The sequence below is a fragment of the Felis catus genome, chromosome C2 (genome assembly GCF_018350175.1).
Source record: "Felis catus isolate Fca126 chromosome C2, F.catus_Fca126_mat1.0, whole genome shotgun sequence".
In the NCBI taxonomy this organism is placed as follows: Eukaryota; Metazoa; Chordata; class Mammalia; order Carnivora; family Felidae; genus Felis; species Felis catus.
This window is the reverse complement of record NC_058376.1, coordinates 148,724,661-148,740,688: the sequence shown is the minus strand read 5'-3', so window position 1 is coordinate 148,740,688 and position 16,028 is coordinate 148,724,661. Positions and strand designations below refer to the sequence as shown.

Here is a 16,028-nt window from a genome sequence, read left to right as displayed (position 1 = left end):
CCAAGGGTGGGACTGGAGGTAGGAAGGCCACCCTGGATTATCACCTCATGTTCTGCAGTTCCCTGGGTCTCTTAGCAAAAGACAAAAGCAACTTCTAAAGCAGCCACCACCCAGGAGGGGAGGACACGTGCCCCAACTCTGGGTGGAGTTTACCTGGTACAAGTCTGTACTCAGCTCATGCCTGAGAACTGCCCCTCCCCTTCCCTACACACCTTCCCACACATCTGGAGAAGGATGGTTTGCAGGGTCCCGAGGACTCCTCAGGGATAGGCCACCGATCTCTGGGGCCTTCCCAAGTGAAGGGAAACCGGGATTTCCCGAATCAGAGAATCTGAGCCACTCTGCTACTTCAGATCTGCCTCTGACTATCCCTCAAGGTGCCATATGGGATTTCTGGAAGGTAGCCATGCTATTGTGAGGGAAACATGGCACACTGTATTTTCTTCTTGGAGCTGCATGACCCACACTGGAGGATTAAGGGTTCCGAGAAGTCCTGACTCAAAGACCAAAACTTTCTCGCTTTTATGTAAGCCAGGTTTTCCGGCCTTATCTGAGCACAGAGCACATTTTCCCCTAGAACAATCCTCCACTGAGGATTGTTAGTGTTGTTGGTGTCTGGCTGGCTGTCTCCTGTGTCTGAGTGAGGTTAGCTTTGTTTCCTCTGTCAGCTCCGGTATGTGGGCAGAAAGATAGGAGATTCACAGCCCTGAATCTCCCAACTGGGTCCTCCAGGAAGAGTCGGACCGTTCATTGCCAGGGTGGCCAAATGGCCCGGTTTGCCCACAACAGCTGACCTTACCCCATTTTTTCCAAGCACAAATATTAACAACTCCTTTCACTACCCAAAGTGTCCCAGTTTGGATAATAAGTTATACAGTACCCACTGCCATTGTGGGCATCAGCTTTTCCTAAGGCTGCCACCTGGTCGAGCCCCTCAGACTGAAAGTGAGTGAGCTAATGGGGTCCTGAAGGTGTGAGCCCAGAAATGGGGAGGAAGTTTCAGAGGGCTTCGGGTAGCTCCAAGAAGGGTGAGGTAGCATCTGGAAGCCATGGACAGATCTACACAGGGAGGAGCAGGGCAGGAAGTCAGGATAGTGCTTTAGGCTTGCTCCAAGCAGAAACCTCAGGATCCTAATGCAGTTTTTTGCTACTTCTATTGGATTTTTTTAAAAGGGGGTGGGGGGGGGAGGTTAGGGAGAGGGAGAGGGAGAGAGAATCCAAGGCAGAACCCATGCTCAGCGTGAAGCCCAACTCTGGGCTCAATCCCACAATCCTGGGATCATAAGCCAAAATCAAGAGTCAAATGTTCAACCAACTGAGCCACCCAGGTGCCCCTGTTTCTACCGAATTTTTAGACTAAAAGCCTATACTTGATTATGTCACCAATCTTTCTCATGCTTGTGTTTTGAGAGTTCATCCCCTCCTTTTCTTCTTTCATAAAATTCTTCAAAATGTCAGTCTGCATCAGTTGTGCAAAATGGGAAAATTGTTTCTATTGGCTGCAATGTTTGAAAGCCAGAAGAGCAACCCTGGGGCTTGGAGCTATGGGAGTTGGGGATTGTGTTGAGAGATGCCTAATGGGTGGATGACCCTGGAGATGGAGGCAGGAACAAGTGAAGTTTCATGGCACCCAGAAAGTAGGGAACTTGGTGGGAATGGGGTGGGGTGGAAGACGGGAGGGTATTGGGGCCAGAGGGAATAGCATACAGCACAGATATCATGTACTAGTTTCTTATTACTGCTATAACAAGTTACCACAAACTCAGTGGTTTAAAACAACACAAACTTACTATCTTATAGTTCTGGAGGTCAGAGGTCTGAAAGGGATCTCATTGGGCTCAAATCCAGGTGTCAGAAGGGCCACTTTCCTTTATGGAAGCTCTAGAATCCACCTTCTTGCCTTCTCTATCTTCTAGAAACTACATGCATTCCTTGGCTCATGGCCCTTCCACCTCAACTGAGCTCTGCTTCTGCTAGCACATCTCTGACTCTGCTCCCCTCTCTTCCTTCTCTATTCTTGCATTTAGAAGGACTCTTGTGATGACAGGGACCTGCCTGGATAATCCAGGATAATCTCCCCAGTTTAAGATCCTTAATTTAATCACAAATTCTGCAAAACCTCTTTGGTCATATGAGGTAAAAGAGTCACAGGTTCCCAGAACTAAAGAGTAGCCACCTTTGGGGGCCATGATGTTGCCTAACACAGGTGTCAATAAGGAAAGTGTCCCTGAAAATCAGAGTGAATGGTCCATTTAACTGGATTGGAAGGAGTTTGTATGAGGGGAAGACATGGCAGTGTGGGCTAGAGATACAGGAAGAGAGACAGATGTTTTCTGGATCCTCTTCAGAAGGCATAAATAACAATGGACTATATTCTTCACTCGGGCAACAGGAAGTGAGGATAGCTACGCTGTGCCAAGGTAGTGGCCATGGGGCAAGGGCAGCAGACCTCTCCCATGGTGACACCCCACACTCTGATGGGCTGGCAAAGGTGGAGGCTTGTAAACTTGAAATCCTTAGCTCATTAAGAGCAGATTCTCATGTTGGGGTGAGCACTGGGCTTGCTCAGTGATTGCCGTCTTTATTTCTCCAGGGACAATGGCAGAAGCCCTTTTGCAGATTAAATCCATATGCATAACAGATTAAAGCAGAACTATTCAGGTTGGCTCGGGGTGAGGGGTCCCCAGAACTACCTGCTTCCCTTGCCCATTGAGGTTCCTGGGGCACCTCCAAGGATGCAGAACACAGTGGAAAACCCACAGCCAAGTTCAGAAGGCTGAGACTTCAGCAAGGACTGAGGAGCTGAGCCGAATCTAATGATCAAATGTGGTGGTTTATGGATGGAGCTGCCCACAGCAAGGTTTGCGCAGGGGGTCTTGGTTTGAGCTCCTGCAGAAGCAGATCTTGAGTTAAGGATTTGAGAGCGAGTAGTTTACATGGAAGGTGGAGGGAGCATGGGAAGGTGAGGGAGAAAGGAATTTGGGCAGAGGAGGTAGCCAGTAAGGGTGTGCTATTCAGCCAGCTACTGCAGTGGGTAACTGGAGCCAATCCTAAGAAGGAACTCTGGGATATGGAGGTCCAAGGGTGATGGAGCTAAGGTATTCACATCTGTCAGTCACTGCCCATAAGGGCTGGTTCAGAGAGATGTTAATTCCCTGTTTCTTCCTACTCCCTCCCTGATGCAGGCCAAATGGGCTCTGGATGGGCAGCCTTTCAACAAAGATGGCTGATAAAGTCAAGCTTACATTGTGCCTAGAAGTGGCAAGCGTTTCCAAGGGTGAATGCTGACAGCACTGCCTAGAGATGATCTTCTCAGTGCGTGTGGGCACAGAAGTGTCCATTCTACCTATTCTTCCATCACCACACAAGTGGGCCTCTTACCAAGGGTTCCAGAACATTCTGGGGTCATGGTGACGGCATCCTGCATTCTGTTCTACAGTCCTCGGAAGAACACTATCCGCCTAGCACCCATGGCGTCCACTACAGCACCATGTTTTTCTATCACAATATGACTTCTCCATTGCGTAGGGAGAGGAATCTCTGTCTCTGTCTCTTGGCATTCTGAAATATCTGTCTCTGTGTGATCAAAAGGCATCCAAGGAAATCTGCACGCCGAGAGAAGCATTCCTAATTTCAGAAGCTTCTATAGGACAGGGCCAGCTTTCTGGCAGAACAGGGATGTGAACTCAACATCCTCTGGAAACCAGCTTCATTTCTGTACCGAGAGCCTATAATTATAGCAACCAGGCAGGGAGGGATATTTGAAGTGATGATTAAGACATAGAAAAGAAAAAAAAGAAAGACCCTTTGTTTTTATGCTCATTATGCCTCTTTATGATGACTATACAAAAAAAGTGCCGTTCAGACAATTAGCTTAATTAGCAGATTATATAAATTAATGGTTTCCTAGTTTCATTCCAGGCCCCAGGCCATGTGCCCAGCAGTTGATCATAGCTCAGTAAGAATGCACTTGTCCGCCTGCCCTCCCTCTCCCACCCACCTCCTTTTCCGGGAACGTGGCACCCAGGGCTGCTCATGGGAGACAGAGAATGACAGAGAAGCCTCTGCCTTGGCCCATCTCCCAGCGACCTCTGGGTGGATCTCACCTTAGGTCTGTGGGGCCCAGTCCCGCTTGGGCAACCATAGCCCCCCTGGGCAGTAGTCTGATTCCTCCAGGGAGGGGAAGCGGCAGAGAAGTGGAAGTCAGACTCCCCAGCCTAAAACCCGAAGTCCAGCCTAATCTGGCCCTGGTGTATTTACCAGGTCCTTCCCAGGAGAGCTCCATACTCCCTTCCTGAAGCCACCACTGCTTCTTACCTCGATGCCTCTGCCCCGCTGTCTTCCGCCTCCCCTGCTTCTGTATTCCAGGTCCTACCTATTCCTCAGGGCCCCTGCATCTCCTCCATGGGGCCTTTCTTGTTTCCTTTAAGGCTCTTTGCCTGTACCTCTCCTGTGACCCTCACCACTTTAAATTATTTTAATTTTAAAAGCAATGCATTCATTCATTCTTACTATGAAACATCAAACAAAACTAAGCACAGTTCTAAAGAATAAGATGTGAAAGTCCTCCACCACTCCCTCTGTCCCTCCCCACCCCCTCCCAGAGGTAATCAGTCACGACAGCTGACAACTGCCGATGTCGCTCAGTGATCGCTTCTCTCATCTTGGAGACTTTCCATGTCAGGCTTACAGGTCGACTTCAGGCTTTTCAGGGGTCAGTGAGCACCTGATGTGTTACCAACCCCCTGGCCGACTGTTGGGATTGCAGGGAATTTGTGACTAACAGAGTTAAAAGGCAGGTATTTGTGGATGAATAGACTCCGTATCCCTCCTCCTCCCTCTCCTGTAGACAAATTAGAGAGGCTTTAAGTCTATTCCCAAACCCATTCTCACTGTTTTGCATTCAGGCTTTCTCTCCACTCTCTAAAATATATATGTACACAAATAATTCAATATTTAGAGTATATGAAAAAATATAGAGAGAATAATAGAACAAGCATCCAGATACACACTTAATGAATGCTAATGTCTGCACATATTTTTTTCATATCCTTAACAACAGAAAAGAGAAAGAACAAAGTAAGCTATAGGCAAAGTCAAATCCTCTAACCTGCAAACCATTTCCCTCCGTTCTGCCGTGTGTTAAGTACCCACCACCCTAACGTTGTGTACTTCTCTGTGCTTGTTTTCACACTGTGCCACTGTTGGAGGGGGACACAATATCAAGATATTTAACAACCTGCATGGGGCCTGGCACCCATCACAGCAGTAAGCAGCCAGAAACCAACCGGCTCTCCTAGCAGTGGCCCCTGTATACCGGTCCTGTGCAGATGTCTCCATGAATGATGCAGTGCTTTGTGGGCCTTCAATAGATACTCTATTTGCTTTTGCAACTTGTTCTTTCACTCAACTGCATGCTTTGAGGTTGATTTCTGTAACCACTTATACATCTAGCTCATTCACATTAACACCATGCTTTCTTGGGGGAGAGGGAGAGCCGGTGCCACATCCAGAGCCCCTGGGGTCATCCAGACACAGCCTGTCTTAGGGCCGTAGCCAGGCCTGGAACCTCACGTAACTGAATGAGAGGTTTCCATGAGGACTGGGACAAAATAGCTGTAATGTCAATTGCTGTATTTCCTTGCAGAATTTGTTTGAGGTTTCATAAAATCTGGGTATGCTTATGAAAATGTAAATGTTCTATTTGCTGGGAGGAAGCAAAAAAAAAAAAAAAAAAGAAAACAAAACAAAACAGCTGCACTGGGAAGGCTTCTGTTGCTTTGTACATGGACAAAAAACTCCTGTCCTAGGTATTGGCAGTGCTAAGGGGAGAAGCATGGTGCCCTGATTAGCAACAAGAGGGCTAGGACAGAGAAGGGAGGCCCTTGTATGTGGTCCCAGTACCAATTCGACAGCCCAAATAAGCTGAGGGCCCAAAAAGGCAGACCTGGGTGAGAATGCCCTGTGTTAACTAGTGACAAGGGTCTGGGTATTGAAAGAGAATGGGCTTGGAATTGTAGGCTTGGAGTCTGTTATCTTGCCTAAGTAGCGTGTCAGAGTTCCAGAAACCCAGGCAGAGCGGGGATGCAGGGAAAATCCGGACTTAGAGCCTTCCCCAAAGATGTCAAAGCATCTTTTCCTCCTCACTCCTTCTCCTGCTATCAAGATAGTTATCTAGGAAAGAAGCTGATGACCGTCATTTATACTCCCTGGAAATAAATGGCAGGCACTTATCTTCCTAACTACGGCATCATAAGATGTTCTGTCCCTGCTGGGTCAGATCCAAGTATCAGGACAAAGAATTGGATGCCAAACAGCATAACCACTTCCGTGGAGGAGAATTTGTCAACATCTAACAAAAGGACAGGTGTATTTACCCTCTAGCCCAGGAATTCCACTGCTGGGAATCTACCTTGAATATGCACATCCACAAATACAAAACAAACAAGAGGTTTGTCATTGTGACATTATTTACATTAGCAAAAAAAAAAAAAAAAAAAAAAACAAAACTGGAAATAATCCAAATGCCTGTCTGGAGAAGACTTGACCGAGTGACCAACTTGTCCCAGGTTTCAAGCTGAATAGCCCCATGTCCTGGGAGCTCCCTCCATCCCAGCAAACATCGTACCCTGCCGTCTTTAAGCATTTGCTTATTTTCTGGACCAACAAGATGTTTCAGACTCTGCTCATAGTTCCCTGCCCCAGCCCTGACCCTGAGGAGCCCTGGTTCTTTTGAGTGGGAATTTTGTTTAGAATTAAAGATCTAGGTGCTTGGGGTGCTCACTGCTTCTAGGCCCTTTCAATGCACAGAACTATCATATATAAATAGATATATATTTTTATATAACTGAGGGAGTTCCCAGCACACAAGTGTTTTAAAACTGAGACAGGTCATTCTGTCAGGTCCTTTATGGATTTTATACATATTTATATACACACATACAAATCATGGGTTCATATTTACTCCACTTCAAATTTAACAATGAAGAGTTTCTATTAAATCTATTCTATTTTGTATTTGGACCTCTTTTCTTTTACCCTGAAAACGTTTGGCCCCTAATAATATTAGAATATGTTTAATTAATTGCTTTATTCTATAATATACAGAAAATAGTTTCAAGTATTTACTTTTTTGCTTTATCTTACAACATACCTAAAACTGTCCACAAATTAAAACAGAATGTTCCTAATAAAACTACCAAGTGAAGTTGACTATTTTCTTGCAGTTCTTTCTGCTCTTGGAATACATCTCACAAAGAACAGACTGTCAGAAAACCATGTCAAAGATGTCTGAAAACCCTTTTCCTTGGCATAGCTCTTACTAATTTATTATGCAGTTGGGTTCCTCGAGCCTAATTTGTTTTCAGTTTCAAAGTTTGCTTTTTTCTTCTCTAATTTTATTTTGTGAATATGTAAAATTTTTGTGCAGTTAAATCCAAATGATATAAAAAGCTGTTTTCAGAGAAGCCTCATTTCTATTCCCATCCCCTCCATTATTTTCCCCATCCTACCTCTAACGGGCAACCATTTTGATTATCTTTCCAGTGTTTCTTTTTGTAAAACTAAGCAAATGGATATAGGTGTGTAAGTAATGCGCATTCTGTTTTCTCCTCTCTTTTACAGAAACCAACATCTTATATATATATTGTTCTGTGCCTTCCCCCACCCCGTCCCACACTAACAATACATTCTGCAATCACTCCATTTTAGCACATGGAGGGCTTTTTCATTCTTTTTTATACTCACATAGTACATCTTGGGTGCATGTACCACAGAGTCCTGTGCTCCCGGTGATAACCTCCAGGAAGGGGCTGGGAGAGAGAGTGAGATAGAGAGAGAGAGACAGAGAGACAGAGAGACAGGGAGGAAGGAGAGAAGGACAGAAGAATGGGTGAAATATTTCTATATTATATTCTTTTATTCTCTATAATTATTAATTGCTCAATGTTTCATAATTTAAAATTAATGTATTTCTTTTTTAAAAAATACTTTAGAGATGTTTTAGGCCCATAGCAAAATTGAGCAGAAGGTACCGAGTTCTCCTGTAGCCCCTGCCCCTCACTCATGCACAGCCTCCCCTACTAACAACATCCCACACCAGAGTGGCACATTTGTCACAATGGATGAACCTATACTGATGTGTCATTATCACCCAAGGTCCATAGTTTACATTGCGATTCACTTGTGGTGCACTGCTCTATTAATTAAAAGCACTGAAGTTGATGAGGGTCATGATGAGGTACACATCAAGACAGGTCATGGGAGTCAAGTTTGAAGGGCTTGCCACTGGCCAGACTTGAGATCATTGGAGCATGAAAAAAAAAAAAAAAAGAATAATGACTGCAATTTATTATAAAACTTTGAATACACGAAGACGCATGGGTCTATAGTAATCATTTTTAAAAGATAAAGGAAAAAAAGGAAAAAATTCAATTGTCATTACTGGAGATAACTAATATATCAAGTCCTTATTCTGAAAATTGATAATTAAAGGACAAAAAAGATATGTAGCTTCATTTTCTTGTGTGTGTAGCAGCTTTAGTTCATCCCTAGCTGGTGAGAGAAAGCTCTTCCTTAACAGAAAAAAAAAAAGTCAGCTAATAAACAGAGAAGAAAAGCAAAGCATCATTTTGCAACACCCCATATAATTCTCGATTCATTTTAAGCCTGTATTTGTTTACGTAGTCCCTATGCAAACAATGTCTCCTTTGACACACAGAGGTAGTTATCCTTACAACCCCAACCCTGAAGTAAGTGTGACAAATGTAGGGTCCATTTCATAGACGAGGAGACAGAGACTCAGAAGTCAATGGGCTGTTGGTAAGAAGGTTAGAATCTGGATCAACTCCCAATCCAGCATTCTTTCTTCTAGATGACACTAATTTCCCGAGCTCTGGAGGCCAGAGGTCTGAAATGAAGGTGTCGGCAGGGCCATGGTCCCTCTGAAACCTGTAGGGAGGATCCTTCCATGCTTCTTCCAGCTACCTGTGGGGGCTGGCAGTCCTCAATGTTCCTTGACTTGTAGATACTTCACTGCAGTGCCCACCTCCCTTGTCGTACGGACAGACCATTATTTTTACACGCTCAACCCAAACAGTGAAAGACAGTTGGAGAACACATATTCACGCTGTGCCAAGGTATCACCCCATAGATTACTTACTAATCACAAAGGGGTGATGTGCTTTTTACAAGGAAGAACTGTGGTCATTGCTAACCTAAATAGCCACTTAAATGCAGCACCCCTTATAGAACGACAACCTGAGGTCACGTGTCTCCTGAGAAGACGCAGTATGAAGCATGCAACGTTACCTGTGGGTGCCAGAAATATTTAAGTTGGACCTCATCAAGCATTTGGACATAATTTGAATCTGAAAAAAAATCTATGGAAATAGCAGTCAAGTGACCCATGAAGAAGCCAGTTAGATTAATACAGAATTTGAGACATTTTACAAGACAACTGGCCTAGACCCTTAAAAAAAACAATCGATGCCAGTAGCGCCTGGGTGGCTCAGCTGGTTAAGTGTCTGATTCTTGATTTCAGCCTAGGTCACGATCTCACAGTTCGTGAGCTCGAGCTCCACGTCAGGGGTTCTGTGCCTGACAGAGCAGAACCTGCTTGGGATTCTCTCTCTCTCTCTCTCTCTCTCTCTCTCTCTTTGCCCCTCCCAGCTCTTTCTCTCTCTCAAAATAAAATAAACTTTAAAATCAAAGCCACTGGGAGAAGAGGATTGTCTAGATTAAAATAAACTAAACAAAGTCAATGTAATGCATGAAATTTGATTGGACTCTGGTTTTATTTTGTTTAAAAAAAACACATAAAAGACATTTGGAGAACAATTGGGGAAACTTAAATTTGAGTCTAATGTTGAGCTATATATATTTATATGATGAATATAATACTAGAGATTAATATTAATTATCTAGGGAGTTATAAGGGCACTGTGTTTATGTAGCAAAATATCCTTGTTCTGAGGAAATGCTTACTGAGGTAATAAGGGGTAATGATGTCTGCAATTTACTTTCAGGAAAAATAAAATATATACTCACAGAGATAAAGCAAATGCAGTCAGTGTTGACAATTTTTCAATCTGAGTCATGGGCATAAGAGTGTTTGCAGTACCATTTTTTCCTTTTTTTATATCTTTGAATTTTTTTAATAATAAAAATGGGAATATGCAGTTGTAGAAATCAAGCATTAATCCCACATTTTCAGTAGGAACTTAATTTCAGAGGCTCCGGAGAGCCTCAGAGGCTGAGGGAAAGCTCACTTCCCAGAATGCCAGGTAGCAGACACAGGAGGAAGAGCAGACCACTGTCTCACTGACACTATTGAAATGGTGATTCAGGCAAGCTTTATGCGTCGCCGCTAACATCCTCGACATACGGTGGACAGGGAACTGAACATTCATCGAGTGACATAGGAGCATCACACAGATCACTTTAGTGGGAGATTCAGATCATCATCAGCACCTTCACTCAACAGGCAACCTTAGGATCGCTCGGGAAGACGTAGGAAGATGGCGCCACCAAGGGTCTTGGTGACCTTGAATGTATCCACACAGGCAAAGTCTTGAGTGGCAGCTAATCTGGTCTTGGCAGAATGTCTTGCGATTTCAGAACACGGATGAGAGGCTTGTAGGGAGCTGCCATGAGGCCATCTCCCACTGGCCTCCCTCTCTCCCCTGGGAGGCTGCCATGAAAGAGCTTCTCATCGCCACCCAGGTTCTGATGAGGAAGGTGGCCTTCTGCTCCATCCCTGCCTCTCCCTGCCTTTGAATCCTGCATGCATCCCTGCTTGGCTGCGGTCTGCCCTTGGCTAGTCCACCAACAGGGTCCCACGATTCACCCGCAGTCACCTGCCTGTGCAGTTTCAGTGCGGTTCCTCTTGGGGACCATGGAAAGGATCATGACATGCTGGCACGTTCAGCATACTTCCTTTCACTGCCTGTGTAAGTAATTCTGTCTAAATCTAAACTGGCTTGTACATTTACTGGTTGACTCAGCCGGGCCTTAGCCTCAGCCCTGCCGTATCTTGTATGTGAGATCTTCACAAAAGGGTCGTCCAGACGTTAAGGTGTCCCAAAGTGGTGTGCTCTAAAGCACACAGCGTCACCGATGTTGTACTCTAGCCAAAATGTTCATCTGCAACATGCCAGTGTCATCCCAAACGGGACTGTGCTAGGTTAAAAGGGATTTAAGGACATAACCACATGCAAGGTCAGAGCCTTGATTTGAAACCAGTTCGGATAAGCCAGCTGTAAAGGATATTTTCTTTGTTAACTGGAGAAATTTGAATACGGTTTCAACGTTAGCTAACATAAAAATTAAGCTAAGTACAAGAATCGAAACAAGTGGCCTACAAAACTAGAGTATAATCTCAGCTCGGTTAAAAATTGTGCAGAGGAAAAGATCTCGAAGAGTGTATGGGTCACTAGTTGCCACATATGATGCACAAAGTAACCCCACAATGTCAGTGGTGTGCCATAATAAGCATTTATTCCATATTCTCTCATCTGCTGGTCCTCTGGAATTACCTAGGGTGGCCATGGTGGGACTTCAGGCTGAGACCAGGTCTATACCTTAGACCAACACCTGCCTGAGGCATGTCCTACTCTTGGTGAAAGGCACGAGTGAGAATTGGAAAACCCAGCCACACGAGCACACCTCAAGCCTCTAAGTTCATTATGTCTACTCACACCCCCTTGGCCAAAGCAAGTCACGCAAACCAGGTCTGAAATCAAGGGGCAGGGAAGTTTAGTCCACCTGCTATGAAGCCATGACAAGGTGTGGATATTTAATACAACTACAGGGGAGTGGAGAATTGGGAGAACAGTTTCATCCACCACAAAAGGTATGCTCTAGACCAAAGTTACAAAAGTAATCCTTAAGTGGTAGAAATGCAATGTTTTAATTTTTGTACTTTACTTTTGAGAGAGAGACAACAAGTGAGACAGAGAGAGAGAGAGAGAGAGAGAGAGAGAGAGCATGAGCGGGGGAGGGGCAAAAAGAGAGGGAGACACAGAATCTGAAGCAGGCTCCAGGCTCTGAGCTGTCAGCACAGATTCCGACATGGGGCTCGAACCCACAAACCACGAGATCATGACCTGAGCTGAAGTCAGACATTTAACCAACTGAGCCACCCAGGTGCCCCAATTTTTTTATGCTTACTTGTTGGCATTTTCTAATTTTCTATAATAAATGTGTATTAGATATTGAAATAAAGAAAAAGTTAATTAAGTACACAAACAGCTACTCAGATTGCTTATCCTTCTAATCCCTATCCCATATAAACTGGGAAGATTTCATTCTGTTTAATTAATTTTTTTTTTCAACGTTTATTTATTTTTGGGACAGAGAGACACAGAGCATGAATGGGGGAGGGGCAGAGAGAGAGAGAGAGACACAGAATCGGAAACAGGCTCCAGGCTCTGAGCCATCAGCCCAGAGCCTGACGCGGGGCTCGAACTCACGGACCGCGAGATCGTGACCTGGCTGAAGTCGGACACTAAACCGACTGCGCCACCCAGGCGCCCCTCATTCTGTTTAATTAAACAGACCCATTTGTTTGGAGGCTGCTCTGCAGGAGGGGTACTGTGGGAGGTAGAATAAAGGAGCAGTAGGGGGGACATTTTTCTGTCCCTGAGACACCTAATGAGAGGCCCTGGTTGTCCACACTGAGAGTGGTGGTGGGAAATAGAGACGCCACGTCCCTGGGTTCCTGTCCTGGGGGCTTGTCTCAGGACCTCCAGGAAGTGCTTCTGGACTGGGGAGCTTCATGTGTGTCTCCCATACGTCGGCACTTGGACCTGACCCTTTTGGGATCTGCCTCACTGGGTGCTGGCCCTGGAAGCCACCGCCCACTGCCCAGGACTCGGAGAGCAAAGCCGTGAGCGCTGAGTTGGCCTGAGGCCATCTTTTTCACTGGACACATCCCCTGAGAAGCGGGTGATGGGGGGAACTCCAGGCAGAAACTGGGCAGTTGCTGCACTGGGCCCCTCCCTCCTCAACATGCCTCACACTCATGACTTTGTCCCTGCCATTCCCCTGCCCGTGACCGTTCTCCTCCTTCTTCCCCCTCTTCCCTCCCTCTCCAGGTGGAAGAGTCGCAGCTACCCATCATGCCAAACTAGTCCCCTCCTTCCTCTAGACTCTCCCTGTCTCCTGCCTTGGTCCCCAAAGGGCTTTGTTCATGCCTCTGTCCCAGCCACCATGGCCTGACATCTTAGAGTTACCGGTGTGTGTGTCTCCCCTTCAAGATTCAAACCCTACCTGCTAATCTTCTCGATCTTGCTGTAGGGCTGTGTCTATAGCAGGTGCTTAATCATCATTTGCTGAGTGAGCAGACAGCAACGTTTTCTGCATGGCCTGCGAGTAGACATGATGCCTCGCATCCCAGCGATCAGCCCCTTCTAGCTAGCTAGTCACTCTTAGAAATAGTCAGTGCTTCTCCAGGCTCAGACCAAAGGCTTGGTTTCCCCAGTGATCCTATGAAGTGCCCCCACCGACATACCCCCAGGGGACAGTCAGCTCCATACCCAACCCTCAAGCAGGACCCATAAGCTTCTGGTCAAAGTTGGTTATGCCAAGAGTAACCTTGTTCCCAAGGAATGTGAATTTACAAATGTAAATCCCCGTGTGACACAGCCTCCCGCCTCCCATGAAGGGGATGAGCAGATCAATAAGCATTTGTGAAGCACCCACTGAATGCCAGGCAGATGAGACTCATGCAGCTTTTGCCCCAAGGAAGTATGAAGTGCCGGGGGGAGGGGGAGATGAAAAGGCAGCAATAGACACAGACAAGGAATATTTCAATAAAGTAGAGGTTGTCAGAGGACAGCCTCCTAGCTCATCCAAGACTCAGCAGGAGGAGCGAGTACGGATCAGAGTGTGGGAAGTGGCCAGGCAAAGGAGGGGTGAGGGTGCTCCCAGCACAGGGCACAGTTTGAGCAGAGGCAAATGCCGAACTACCTGAGGTTGGGGAGGGAGTTATGCCCTCTACCATTTGTAATTAATAAGATGCCCATGAGAAGTCCTTCTTTCCCAAGGTAGCACAGAGGGACATTCTTCATGCATAATTACCAAGGCACTACTGTCTGCAGAAGGAGAATGCCCTCAACGCCTTCCGGGTGTGTTACCTGTTCCACTCTCTGTCCTGCCTGTGCACAGCACTCAGGACAGGGGGAGCTGACGACGCTACTTTCTCTGATTTAAAAATAAAGAAAGAATAAATAAATAAATAAATAAATAAATAAATAAAGAAGAAAGAAAGAAAGAAAGAAAGAAAGAAAGAAAGAAAGAAAGAAAGAAAGAAAAGCAATACATGTTTACTGTGTGACATTTTGAAAATGCAAAAAAAAAAAAAAAGTATAAAGAAAAAATTCAAAGTCACCTGCACTCCACTTGACAGAGGAGAAAACTGAGGCACCGGGAAGATAGTCTGCACAGGGACACTCATTAGCAAGTGAGAGAGCCCATGTGGAAACACACGCAGCTTGGGATCCAGAACTGAACCACAGGTAATCTTTAGCTTTATAGCTGCTCCGTTTCCAAAGTATGTGCCAGGGCTCCGCAATAAACTCACAGGGGTGCCACAGGGTGTTTTAAGTACCTGACGGAAGCATAGCAACATCTGCCCAACACCATAAAAACTACTACTGTTAAATTGTTTGGAGCTAACTACTTAATAAACTCAATTGTTGGGTTTTTATTCAGGGCAGGGAGCAGTGTCCAGGGGCTCCACGAGAGAACTTCGGAGGCACTAAAGTTTCCATGAATCAAGAATGTTTGTGAACCCCAGCTAACAGTATTCTATATGAACATAAATATTTTTTTTCATCTTACAGAAATGGATTCATGAAGTGCATGCGACTTTATAACCTTCTTTTTCCCTTTCCCAATCTTGAGAATATGTTTGTATGTAATTAAATGATTTCTTTTTGCTTAACTAATATCCACTGTTAGATACATATTTTTTCAAATTTCTCCCTTTTTATAAATAATGTTATGTGAACATTTTGTAAATGAGGACACCACATTGCTTGGCCAAAAGCTGTGTATATGTTTAAGACTTTCAATATGTGGCCACATTGCTTTCCAAAAAGGTCTCCTTTGACTGCATTTGAACCAACAGTGCATCAAAGTAGCACATTTACTGTATATTATCCTGTATATTATCATTTAAAGAATACTTGCTTAATAGATTAAAATGCTTTCTCATTATTATTTTAATGTATTTTCACAGTTGTTAAGGAGTTGGGAAATTTTTTCATTTGTTTATTGTCCATTCATGGTTCTTTTGTAAATTGTCTATTCACATTCTTTGCTCATTTTTCACTCGGAATGCTCATCTATTCCTTATTGATTTGCAAGAGGCTCCATCCAATTTTAATGAAAAGTTTAAATCTCCGATGCAGCTGTCAGAGATGCTGATGGTTGCAGTTCTCTGCAGTTCTAATTGTTTCAATAAGTTCCACTAATGACTCAGAGGCTAATGAAGGTGTAGATCTGATTGATGGAGCTTAGAAAAGCGATGTAATTAGAAGTTTCCTCTCCCAATCAAAAGAGCCAACTATATTTATCAGTCCAACTTGCTACTATTTTTTTTCCTATTTTGAAAAATACACTTAAATATATCCCACTGGTCTTGGCAGGGTAGCAGGGAGGACATGAGAGCCATGTCTGGTTGTTATATAACCCTCCAATTAAGTTAGGGTCTTATTTCCTCTTTTAGGTTTCATATTCTGTCTTCAAAGTGGAAGCTTCAAATCTCTTCAGTTCATTTCTGCCTCGGTTGCCTCCGGAACGAGGAGCCAGGATGTCACCTAGCAACCAGGGCTCTGCTTATAGAAACATGAGCCTCAGCCTGGCTAAGGGAGGAAAATCACCAGTTGGAATGAGAAGTTTTAGCTTTGAACTAGAGACCAGCCAGAGGCATAGCACCCAGTGAGATGCCATAGCCAGAAGCCCTCCCAGGGGAACCCCAGGTTTGCAGAGCCCGGATGCAGAGGTGGGCAAGGGATGGTTTCAGG

The 16,028-nt window shown here is 44.9% G+C and overlaps 1 long non-coding RNA gene across 1 annotated transcript in view; it reads right to left on the bottom strand.

The window, feature by feature from the left end:
- Positions 1 to 3,948, bottom strand: part of LOC109491573 — a 37,251-nt gene extending 33,303 nt beyond the window's left edge. Inside the window, exon 1 of the long non-coding RNA XR_002735737.2 lies at positions 3,246 to 3,948. This is a non-coding gene — a long non-coding RNA (uncharacterized LOC109491573). The remainder of the gene's footprint in view (positions 1 to 3,245) is intronic.
- Positions 3,949 to 16,028: the final 12,080 nt, after the last annotated feature.